Below are 12,902 nucleotides of genomic sequence, written 5' to 3'. Positions count from 1 at the left end.
CCTTATAATGATAAGGCATATGCAGGTTTTACTATAGCAGTCAGCCGCCTTAGACAGGAGCAGATTCACTGCAGTACACTGAGTGATACTGCTGATCTGCACAGAGCGTCCTTGGCTCCTCCCACGCATTACATCACAGTCACGTGACTTTTTCACAGTCGCTTGAAAAAGTCACGTGACTGTGATGTAACGCGTGAGAGGAGCCAAGGACGCTCTGTGCAGATCAGCAGTATCACTCAGCATGCCTAGCAAAACTAGGCATGCTCAGAAACGAAAGAATACATACAAAACTATTCAACACGTTTCGTCACTTCTGACGTTGTATTCTGTCGTATTGTGAGTAACCTCTTCACTTTCGACATGAGACTAGCATGCCACAAAAAAGCAGACGCTCGGTCGTCTGAAAATCTAAGTGTGTGTACGAGGCTTAACGTGATTGTAAGCCTTCCTTTTTTTCATTTAAATCACAAACATATCATACTTACCTCTGCTGTGCAGCTCGTTTTGCACAGCGTGGCCCCGATCGTCTTCTTCTAAGGTCCTCCGGCGGCTCTCGCGGCTCCTCCCCGCATCAGATAACCCCCTATGAGAAGTGCTCTCTCTGGGGGTTACTTTGCGGGTGCGCTCCCGAGTCCAGTATTTGCCTCTATAGACACGAATGCCGGACTCGGCCCCGCTCCCCTGGCGCCCGCGTCATTGGATTTGATTGACAGCAAAGGGAGCCAATGGCTGCGCTGCTATCAATCTATCCAATCAAGAGTCGGGATCCTGTGCAGAGGAGGACAGCGCCTTTCCGCTGAGGGAAATACGGGGTTCAGGTAAGTAAAACGGGGGGGGGGGCTGGTCATTGCCAGAAGTTTTTTCACCTTGATGCATAGGATACATCAAGGTGAAAAAACACGAGGGTGTACAACCCCTTTAAGACTGGGATCCCATTAAAGTTCATGTGCGTATAAAGGCAGGTGTCCCAATACTTTTGGTAATATAGGGAATAGGATGATTATAATTCAGCTTCAAAATATAACGTTAGCTCTGAATAAAGGTAGCTACGGATTCTAGAGAATATTCCACTGATCTGATGGTTGGATCAGGGAATTTTCAGATGTCTCTAGGCCTCCTCCTCCGACACCCTCCGACTGAGCCAAGAGGATCCCAATGTCTTATAAACTACCTTTGATTAGAACATTAATTATTTCTTCATTAAATGACTAAAGCGGCTGACAAATCTGCAGACTTTTCTTTACTGGCGCTGGGAGGACTGAAATTGTCTTCCTGCTTTTACACTTAAATTGGTATTGAAGAATGAGGCTGATGGCTTTCCGAGGGTTACATGCCAAAGCTTTTATAAAAGGGAACTCATCATTTACTTCCAGTGAGTTCTCATTCTGAGTTATCATTCATGATGTGATCATCACATCTGTGCCTGGTAGCAAAGGGAGTCTCACTCCTTCTGCTTAAAACACACCGACTCTTTAAAGTAAACTTTAACTGAATGACATTTAGTCTGCTAAAGCCCTGTATATCATAACACTTGAAATTTTTTTAAGCAACATATGTATTTTAACATTTTTTTCATCTTTTTGTTGTATCTCAGTGCTGCTGGTCTCCTGCGGTCCCTTTGCAGCCACTTTCTGCGTACATGCACTCCAGTGATGGCCGCATGGCATTTTTCAGGGCAGATTTGCTGATGGTGACAAGAGTGGACCATGCCTGATCTACATGCAGGGATGTCAGACGCATGTATTCCAATGGGGGGGGGGAGGGTTTGAAGCACGTGATTAGAGCCAGGGGCTCTAATAAGCTTCAAAAAAGGGTGGTCTCGGGGCGCAGAGGACTGCGGTTTTTCAAACGCTATTTGCCCATCAGTGCCCCATCAGTGCCGCATATTAGAACCCATCATCAGTGCCCATCAGTGCTGTATATTAGTGCCACCTCATCAGTGTGACCTCATTGGTGCCACCTCATCGGTGCTCATCAGTGCCGCCTTATCAGTGCCCATCAGTGAAGGAGAAAACGTACTTATTTACAAAGTTCTGTAACAGAAACAAAAAGGAAAACTTTTTTTTTCTAAATTTTCGGTCTTTTTTTTATTTGTTTAGCAGAAAATAAAAATCCCAGAGGTGATCAAATACCACCAAAAGAAAGCTCTATTCGTGGGAACAAAATGATAAAAATTTAGTTTGGGTACAGTGATGGATGACCGCGCAATGCCCAGTGTTGAAGTGGTTAAAGTTTTTTTTATTATTTTATTTATTTATTTATTTATTTATTTTTTTACATGTTTACACTCTCCCTTTAAAAAAAAATGTTTTTGATTACTTTTATATTTATAATATAAACATCCCTTGCAATAACAATACAGCATGACAGGTCCTCTTTATGGAGAGATCTTTCCTCTAACCCTTAAAAGCAAAAGATCAAAAAAAACATTCAAATGGCTCGAGAATCGGAAGGGACATCGATGTCACTCCGGTCCTCCAAGGGCCACCTAGCCATCACTTATCTCTATGAAAAAACCCTGCCGACATCGGATGGTTCCTGGAGCTTCCGATCGGTAACGTTAGCCGGGGAACCACCAGGAAGCGGCGGGAGGGGCGGGGGGCACCTCTCCTGCCGCTTCTAAAAGTGATCTGGTGGAAAATTCGGCCGCCTAACGCCGCATACACACGGTCGGACTTTTCGTCTACAAAAGTCCGACGGACGCCGACGGACAAAATACGGCTGACAATCCGATCGCGTGTGGGCTTCCCCGGACTTTCAGCGGACTTTTCCAGCCGCAAATCTGACGGACTTTAGATTTGAAACATGCTTCAAATCTTTACGTCGTAACTACGCCGGACCCAGAAATCCGCTCGTCTGTATGCTAGTCCGACAGACAAAAACCCACGCTAGGGCAGCTATTGGCTACTGGCTATCAACTTCCTTATTTTAGTCCGGTGTACGTCATCACGTACGAATCCGTCGGACTTTTGTGTGATCGTATGTAGGCAAGTCCGTTCATTAGAAAGTCTGCCGCAAGTCCGCCAAAAGTCCGCTAAAAGTCCGTCGAAAGTCTGTTGGATGGGCTGTCGGACTTTTGTAGCCGAAAAGTCCGACCGTGTGTACGCGGCATTAGGGAAAAAAAAGGTACCGGGGTTTTGGCATCTAGCTGCAGCTATAACCCCTGGTATTTAACATCAAACTATTGACATATATTTACAGGTAGGCGGTCGGCAAGTAGATTTATTATTGAATTCCCTTAGAAAAGAGAGTGGTTTTGCTATGATCAATTTGATGTCCGATCAATTAAGATGATCAGGGTGTACAATCAATCACCTAAACAAGTATGCATGTATGACCAGCATAACGATGAATCTGCACATACTGTGCCTTCTGTCTCTAACACAAAAAGGAAAGTGAACTGCTATTTTAATGAGGTCCCTTGCTACATACCACCAGGAATGTGCGAAACGCGCTGACGCTCTCCCTGACAATCCCCCAATGTCTCGCCGTTTCTCACACACCATTGTCAGACTACAGAATCAGTTCTGGGGATGAATTATCAAAAGAATATGTGTCTCTTCCTGCGAATATTTAATTCCGGATCTAAAAATAGCTCCCCCCGTCCCTTGTCTCCATTTGAAAGGTCCGATCGTTCTGCTTGGCCTTTCAGCACCAACAGAATTCTGTGGAGCTACTCTGCTATAGTGTCAAAATTTCCATCATTGTAAAGAGAATTAATAATAAATCTAAAATATTCTGTGCATCCCAGGCTGCAATAATGGTGTGAAATCATAAATAAATCAATTCATATAAACTGCTACACTGTAGTTCAGTGTTTACGCCCTGTTGGTACAATGACTTAAAACAAACAGAAAACAATGTATAACTTCTACATCCATATAAATAAAACCACCTACAGTGATACTCAAGTAAAAACAAACAGAATCACAGGATGTGATGAGTAACATACATAGATCTAATTAAATTAACCCCTTTTCCAGCCCAACCTGGCATCCTTTTATTTGGGCTATTACGCCCAGGGAGCAGGTAGGTCTGCATAATAATTTGACCACTGTGATTGGCTGCCACAGTGGTCACATGATCGGAAGCTGGGCTCACCGATTCCTAATCATTAGAACAGACTGAGAACTGTCTGGGAGTGGGTGGGCAAGGGGTGGGCAAGAGGGACAGCTGCCCCAGGCATAAAGAAGTAAAGGGGCAAATAGATGTAGGGTGGTACACCCATAGTACAGCATTTGTAGGGGAGGGGGGGTGCAATGCTGCAACCTTGCCCTGGGAGCTGGATGACCCTGTCCTGGTACTGGCAGGGAACGTGCAGTGAGCTTGCTCTCAGGACAGAAAGCTATGCCACCCAGTCCGGTAACTCCACATATACTGACAGGTGCAGCTCCAAAGGGACCCGTCTCACCCAAATGGATAGAAAACAGAAAAAGGAGCGCACACCAAAGCCACTTGCTTCTAAGAGGAAGTGGGCAGAGCTTTGCCTCCTCCCAGACCATGCCGATAACGCGTTTCACCCACTCCTGGTTTTAGTCCTGGAGGACGCTGCTCATAGACACAGAATTCTTTTTTTTTTTTTGTATAGAGTAAAGGAGGGTTATAACTCCTGTCAGTTTTTTTATGCCATCTGTGTCCCATTGGGAAGATTTCCTTTCATTTCCTGTCCCATAGCAAAAACAGGAAGTGAGGGGAAATTCCTGCAAAGCGAGAGAATCCAGAACTAGTGTCCCCATTGGAAGATTTCTCCCTTTATTCCTGTTCTGGTGATAACTAAAAATTTGTGATTTTCTTTCACTTTCATTGATAACAGTAAACAAGACAAATAGAGAGGATGAATCTCCCTAACGGGGGCACAGACAGCAATAAAAGCCAGACAGGGGTTCTAATCCATCTCCACTTTATCCAAAAAAAAAGTTTTGCCTTTAGTTATACTTTAAAATAATTCCAAGTGTATCAAAAGTCCAACAAACATCCTTCTTATTTCAGATCATCACATATCACTCTTCAGCAAATTCTATTTCCAAAGTTTGTCCACTCATAAGTGAAGTCCCCTCCCTCCACCATTCACACCGGAGTGTTAGCATCTTCGGTTTAGAGAGATTTCTTCTCATTTCCTGGTGAATCTCCACTGTATTAGTGTCACTGGAGATGTCAGTGGCAATTAGTCAGTTCCCACTTAGTGTCAGTTAGTGTTAGATTGTTCGCCGCACTATCACAGTCCGGCTGTAAGTCACTGATCGCCGCTATTACTAGTATAAAAAAAAAATCCCAGTGTATATACTGTACCATCATTTGTAGACATTAGAACTTTCATGCAAATTAATATACACTAATTGGGATTTTTTTTTACCAAGGACATATTTAAGAAGAAATTTTACATGTCATGTGACTTGTGCTCTTAAAGTTGCATGTCGCACCAGTGTGAACCAGGCCAGAATCTGATTGGCTAACATGCACAGCTGCACCAGATTCTGAGTGCTCAAGTTTTAGAAAAAATTTCCCCCACAGTGTGCAAGCTGCCTCAATCCATTGTGGATCACTTTTCAGAGAGGCGCTTGACAGGCTGTGACAGGCCACCTCGTTTAACCTCTAAAAGCCCATGTCACCGCATGCATTGGGGAGGAGCCCCATTCACTTCAATGGGTCACATTCGGTTTTGCCACGATGGGATGCAAAGCATTGTGGGCATGGCACATGTAAACCTCAATATGGCTGCCTTTACAACTTAGTAGGGGTGATAAAAAAAATGTGGCTTAACTGCCTGTTGTTACCAGCCCCCAACTTCAAATTTTCTTATTCAGTTTTCTTTAGATTTACCTTGCATACAAATTTAAAAGTGTTTAGGTTTGACCTCATTGTATATGGCTTTGGTAAATCTAATTGTTGAAGAAAATTGTATAATGTATGGCCAACCTAAATCTAAGAAGCAATTGATTACGTGTCTTAGTTCAAGTTCACACTGCCCACGAATTCAAAGCGACTTTAAATTCAGACCCCCAGTGTGACAGAGGTCAATGCAAGTTTTACCAAAGTCAGACCAAAAGTAGTGCAGGAACCTTTTCTAAGTCAGAGCGACTCAAGTCGCACCAATTAAGACGTTTCCATTGCACAGAATGAGATTCGACTTCTGATGCAACAAGTGCTCCAAAGTCGGAGCGATTGATGACTATTCGCTGTTGCAAGACTAATCCTCCTCCCGGCCAATCGGGAAGCGAGTCTGATACCCGTCACACGATTGGCTGAAAGGACAGTCAATCCTATTGGACACCTAGGAGAAGAAGGGAGGAGCTGCACAGAAGACACAGGAGCCCACCCGCCGTCCATAGAAGCCTTCTGCTGCCGGAGCCTGCAGCCCACCAAAGCCCACCGCTGCCTGCCGAAGCCCTTAACTCTCCTAGGTCTGCAACCTGCCGAAGCCCGCTGCTTCCACCGGAGCCCGCAACCTGCTGCTGACCGCCCGTCTGCAACCCGCCGAAGCCCATAGCTGCCTGCCGGAGCCCGCAACCTACCGCTGCTCACTGCAGCCCTCCGCTGCCGCTGGAGCCCTCAACCTGCTGCTGTCCACCCGCCGAAGCCCGCAGCTGTCTGCCGGAGCCCGCAACCTACCGCTGCTTGCTGAAGCCCGCCGCTGCCACCAGAGCCTGCAACCGGCTGCCCGCCCACCTGCAACCTACAAAGCCCGCAGTTGCCTTCCGGAGCCCGCAACCTACCACTGCTTGCTGAAGCCCGCCGCCGGAGCCCGCAACCTGCTGCTGCCCACCCACCTGCAACCCACAAAGCCTGCAGCTGCCTGCCGGAGCCCGCAACTCTCCGCGGTCTGCAACCTGCTGAAGCCCGCTGCTTCCACCGGAGCCCGCAACCTGCCGCTGCCCGCCCGCCTGCAGCCCACCGAGGCCCTCCGCTGCCTGCCGGAGCCCGCAACCTACCGCTGCTCACTGAAGCCCTCCGCTGCCGCCGGAGCCCGCAACCTGCTGCTGCCCACCCACCGAAGCCCGCAGCTGTCTGCCGGAGCCCGCAACCTACCGCTGCTTGCTGAAGCCCGCCGCTGCCGACAGAGCCAGCAACTGGCTACCTGCCCGCCTGCAACCCACGAAGCCCGCAGTTGCCTTCCGGAGCCCGCAACCTACCACTGCTTGCTGAAGCCTGCCGCTGGAGCCCGCAACCTGCTGCTGCCCACCCACCTGCAACCCACAAAGTCTGCAGCTGCCTGCCGGAGCCCGCAACTCTCCGAGGTCTGCAACCTGCTGAAGCCCGCTGCTTCCACCGGAGCCCGCAACCTGCCGCTGCCCGCCCGCCTGCAGCCCACCGAGGCCCTCCGCTGCCTGCCGGAGCCCGCAACCTACCGCTGCTCACTGAAGCCCTCCGCTGCCGCCGGAGCCCGCAACCTGCTGCTGCCCACCCACCGAAGCCCGCAGCTGTCTGCCGGAGCCCGCAACCTACCGCTGCTTGCTGAAGCCCGCCGCTGCCGCCAGAGCCAGCAACTGGCTACCTGCCCGCCTGCAACCCACGAAGCCCGCAGTTGCCTTCCGGAGCCCGCAACCTACCGCTGCTTGCTGAAGCCTGCCGCTGGAGCCCGCAACCTGCTGCTGCCCACCCGCCTGCAACCCACAAAGCCTGCAGCTGCCTCCCGGAGCCCGCAACCTGCCCGCCGGGGCCTGCTGGGGGAGGGTTGTTTGCCCCCCCCCAAAAAAAAAACACCGGCCGCCACTGGGAAACACACTATACAATTCCCTTTAGATTTACAGTACCAAAACCATATAATACAAGGTCAGACCTAAACACCTTCAATTTGTATGCAATCAGGCAGGCCGTTGTACTACATAGTTGAAAGAAATAGAACAACAAAAGTTGTATAGTGTGTATCCAGCTTAAGGCAGCAAAATTCCTGGAATTTCTCCTCTGCTCTACAAAAAGTTCAAAGCAGAGTTGCCAACCTCTTGTGGCATTTTTTACTGACTAAACTTGGAAAATTTACTGATGGAGCACAATTTTTTACTGACAACCTGAAAAATTGCAGAACTCCTATTAAAAACGAAGACAATCTATATTTAAACAGTATAAACATGTTATGGAAACACTAACAATACACATAACAAGTATTGTGCTTGGTTTACACTTACAAAAATCAACACAGCATGACAAATTATCAGCCCCTGATATTTACGGATAGTTGTAAAAGTCACTGATTTTTACAAACTGTCAGTAAATTTACTGACGGTTGGCAACCCTGCTTCAAAGAGATTTGTGTTATGATTATAAAGTAATTGTGTGCAATAAATGATGTTGTCATAATATAAAAAATACCATAATGGTTAATATTATTCTTATTAGTTTTTTTATTGCTACTACAACTATCATTTATATCCACACACTGCTCCCTAGTAGACTCTGCTGACATCTCTCCTGCTGCCTGTCCTTGATTTCAGCATACTTTATTAACATCAATGTTAACGTTGTCACAGTTGACACTGCAATCTGCTACAGAGAGTTACCCGGGGGGCCCCATCAGCATTTCCCTATGGGGCCCCATGATTCTTGGTTACGCCCCTGGCCTTGCTTAAACTTTAGCACAACAAGAATAGTATTGGAGAGCAAACTTGTAAAAAACGTCATAAAAATGCCTTTAAGGTTAACAAATAGCACAACCACTGCAAACATATTTGCTGAAAATACAATATACTAGTATATACTTTATCTTTTTTTAAAAGAAGAATTCATCACACATGTAGAAAAAAATGAATTGTAGAATTTACTGAAAAGCTACAAAAAAAATGTAATCTATTGCAGCTTACCAATCATTAGATGTGGTGGCTGCATTTGTTTTCATTGTTAGGCTATTTCCCTTGTAGCTTCACCTGGTGACCTGGCCAGTAACACACCTCCTGTATTAGAGCGCCCCCATTCTGGATGGAAGAGAACAGGGGGCACATTTGGACAGCAGCATTGTCATTCTGGGGGGGAGGAGAGTGTTAGATGTACTAGCAGATTTAAATACAAAAACAAATTAACGCCAAACGCCAGCTAATACTTTATAAGCTGTTACAGCAAACAGTTTTTATCCATTTTGGGATAAAGGTTTTTACATACTGTTAATAAATAAAAGCGTATGATTATAAGCACCCCCGTCAGTGTTAAATGGTTTGTCCCATCACTGTAAACTGATACCTCTGAAAGAGAGCTTGTTCTGTTGAAAAACAACAGACTTACTGCCTTGGATCACTAGGTGAAAGTAAAAGGAAAGAAAGCCTAAAAAAGAAAACAAATGCAGCCATCACATCTAAAAAATTGGTAAGCTGCAAGATAATAAATGTTTGTTTTTGGGTTTAATACTGCTTTATACAGTTCTGAGCCCATGCTTTATCAAAAATAAAATAAATCCTTAAAAAAATGAAAAAATAAATGTTTGCACCTTTAACAGCCTCAGCCCTAGAAGATTTTACCCCCTTCCTGACCAGAGCACTTTTTGCGATTCGGCACTGCGTCGCTTTAACTGACAATTGCGCGGTCGTGCGACTTTGCCCCCAAACAAAATTGATGTCCTTTTTTTCCCCACAAATAGAGCTTTCTTTTGGTGGTATTTGATCACCTCTGTGGTTTTTTTTTTTTTTTTTGCGCTATAAACAAAAAAAGAGCGACAATTTTGAAAAAAAAGCGCAATATTTTTTACTTTTTGCTATAATAAATATCCCCAAAAATATATAAAAACCAAATTTTTCCCTCAGTTTGCGCAAAAGTTATAGCATCTACAAAATAGGGGATAGTTTATGGCATTTTTGTTATTAATTTTGTTTTATTAGTAATGGCGGCGTGTCTGCATTTTTTATCGGGACTGCGACATTATGGCATTATGACATCGGACATTTTTGACACTATTTTGGGACCATTGTCATTTATACAGCGATCAGTGCTATAAAAATGTGTAAATGACGCTGGCAGTGAAGGGGTTAACCACTAGGGGCTGATGAAGGGGTTAAGTGTGTCCTAGGGAGTGATTCTAACTGTGGGGGGATGGGCTACAACTCACATGACAGCGATCACTGCTCTCGATGACAGGGAGCAGTGATCTCTGTCATGACACAAGGCAGAACGGGGAAATGCCTTGTTACATAGGCACTTCCCCGTTCTGTGGCTCCATGACACGATCGCCGGGAGACCGGTGGACATCGAGTACGCCAGTCCCGTGGGCATGGTCACGCTGTACGCGGCGCGCGCGCACCTGCTATCCCCGGCTCTTGAAGGGGACGTACAGGTACGCCCATTTGCCCACCGCTGCCATTGTGCCAACGTATATGGACATGCAGCGGTCGGCAATGGTTAAAGAGTGAATTCCCAAAAACAGAGTACTTTACTTCAGCCTGTGCCAGCATTTAGCTACTGGTATTGGGTAGAGTGATCCTTTAAAATGCTAATGATATAAGCCAATGGCTATCAACTTATGAGTTAACCGCTTCACGACCGCCCACTGTAGATATACTGAGGCAGGGCGGCTTCTCTGCGCCAGATCACGTACCTAGCGTGTGATCTGACACTTCTGGGTCTGGGGTGTGCATGCGCGTCACTGGCAGCCGGCTCCTGCTATGATCACACACAGCGGGAGCCTAGCGACGGGTACCGCGGATTTGATGTCCGCCGGTGTCTTATCGAATTCAGTCCCCTATCATATAGTGTCCTCCCTGTACTGCGCAGGCGCAGTACGGAGGACAAAAGAGACGCCGAAAGTCTCCGAAGTTCAACAGCTGATCGTCAGCTGTACACGGCGCCTGCGCATTTATTCTTACCCTATGTCCAGGATCATTCCCTACTATCCAAGTGGACATAGAGTTAGAATAAATATTTGCCGAGCGCAGCGAGGCCGTGCCCGAAGCGTGGCGAGCGAAGCGAGCCCGCGAGGGGCCCTCTTACACTGCCATCGTGTACAGCTGATGGTCAGCTGATCAACTTCGGGCATTTTCGGCATCTCCTGCTCCTCCGTACTGCGCAGGCGCTGCGCCTGCGCAGTACGAGGCGGACACTATTTGATACGAGGACACTATATGGCAGAACACCGGCACCCGTTGAATGTTTAGTACACAGGCAGAACAGTGATCTGTCTATGTAAACAAGGCAGATCGCTGTTCTGTCAGTACAGAAGGCATTGATCCTGTGTTCCTGCAAAGCAGGGTCATGGATCTATGCCTTCCCTTAGTAAAAGCACCTCGCCCCACAGTACACAAGCACTGGCTAGGAACGCATTTAACCCTTTGATTGCTCCTGATGTTAACCCCTTCCCATGTCATTAGTACAGTGACAGTGCATATTTTTTTTAGCACTGATCACTGTATTAGTGAAACTGGTCCCCAAAAAGTGTCAAAAGTGTCAGTGAGTGTCCGACTGTCAGCCGCAATATCGCAGTCCTGCTATAAGTCGCTGATCGTCGCCATTACTATTAAAAAAAAAAAATATATATATATATCATAGTTTGTAAATGCTATAACTTTTGCGCAAACAAATCAATATATGCTTATTGTAATTTTTGTTAACCATAATTTAGGGAAAAGTGCCAAAATTTGAATTCCCTGAAATTCTGGAGCGCATGGCCAGTTTGGCAAAATGCCTTAAATTGATTGTAAATGATCACCTTGTAAAACAACTCATTCAGTTTAAATTAGAAATAAAAGGTAATGTTTTATAGCAGAAAGTAAAAAATGTTTTTTTTTTTTTTTTTTTTTTTTTAATTGTCGATGATTATAAGCATCCCGCCAGTGTTAAATGGTTTGTCCCTGTGAACTGATACATCTGAAAGAGAGCTTGTTCTGTTGAAAAACAACAGACTTACTGCCTGGATCACTAGGTGAAAGTAAAAGGAAAGAACGCCTAAAAAAGAAAACAAATGCAGCCAGTTTTTTTTTGTTTAATTGCTTGTCTTTTTTTGTATACAGCGCAAAAAATAAAAACCGCAGAGGTGATCAAATACCACCAAAAAAAAAAAGAGCTCTATATGTGGGGAAAAAAGACATACATTTTATTTGGGTACAATGTTGCGCAATTGTCAGTTAAAGTAACGCAGTGCCGTATCGCAAAAAATGGCCTGGTCAGGAAGGGGGGAAAATCTTCCAGAGCTGAGGTGGTTAAGGGGGGGCCCCAAGTGTGGCCCCTGACATCGTTCTATAGATATGTAATGCTTGAGAACTGGGAACATGTTACATGAGGCTAATGGAGATCAATTCTATTACCTTAATCAATGTTCCCCAATACAGACTGCTGGGGTCCGAGGGCCGCACATCATAAACCAAAGAGGCCGCCGGTTGGGCACCAGGGTTATAAACCCTAATAATATGATATCAATAACATGGGTAGAAGGGAGACTTACCTTTTCCTGGAGTGGCTCTGTGACAAGTTAATATTACTTGAGGGGTTCACAGACTTAATTCCACTCTTGAGTCCCAGCTGTCAGTATGAGAATAACCCGATGAGAGCTTCACCTTCCTCTGGGGCAACAGAGGAGTCAAGAGCACCTGTTCAGCAGACAAGTCCAATCCCACCGTGTCAGCGGGCCCCTATGTTCCTATATGATGGGTACGTTCTATAATACACGCTGTCCATAGGTAGAGTCCACCTTGGAGCATGCAGGTTCTTCCACCACCTTCTACATGCTGAATACAAGAGAACACAAGAGTCCTAGTTGCTTGTGTAACATACCTGGTCCTTCCAAGCAGAATACATTGTGAGACTCAAGCCGGGACTTGTATTGGTGGAGATGGCTAATTGGCAGAACAAGAATGCTGCTTTCCTAATAGGAGCTCCGACATTACATAACCCCAGCCAAAGGAGGATCAGCACCTGTCCATGAGGTTAAAGCAGAACCCTAGCCTCACCTTCAGTCTTGCACAACTGTGCAGGCTTCTCTGCTGGACTGAAAT

General features: G+C 46.0%; 1 protein-coding gene across 1 annotated transcript in view; it reads right to left on the bottom strand.

Moving 5' to 3' along the window:
- The window catches only part of FRMD6 (FERM domain containing 6), a 250,182-nt gene extending 237,497 nt beyond the window's left edge, over positions 1-12,685 (bottom strand). Inside the window, exon 1 of the mRNA XM_073610059.1 lies at positions 12,353-12,685. The gene's annotated coding sequence lies outside the window, so the exon portion shown is untranslated. The remainder of the gene's footprint in view (positions 1-12,352) is intronic.
- Positions 12,686-12,902: the final 217 nt, after the last annotated feature.

The sequence above is a fragment of the Aquarana catesbeiana genome, linkage group LG13 (assembly GCF_042186555.1).
Source record: "Aquarana catesbeiana isolate 2022-GZ linkage group LG13, ASM4218655v1, whole genome shotgun sequence".
NCBI lineage: Eukaryota > Metazoa > Chordata > Amphibia > Anura > Ranidae > Aquarana > Aquarana catesbeiana.
Note: the sequence above shows the minus strand (reverse complement) of the source record. Positions and strands in the feature narration are given on the sequence as shown.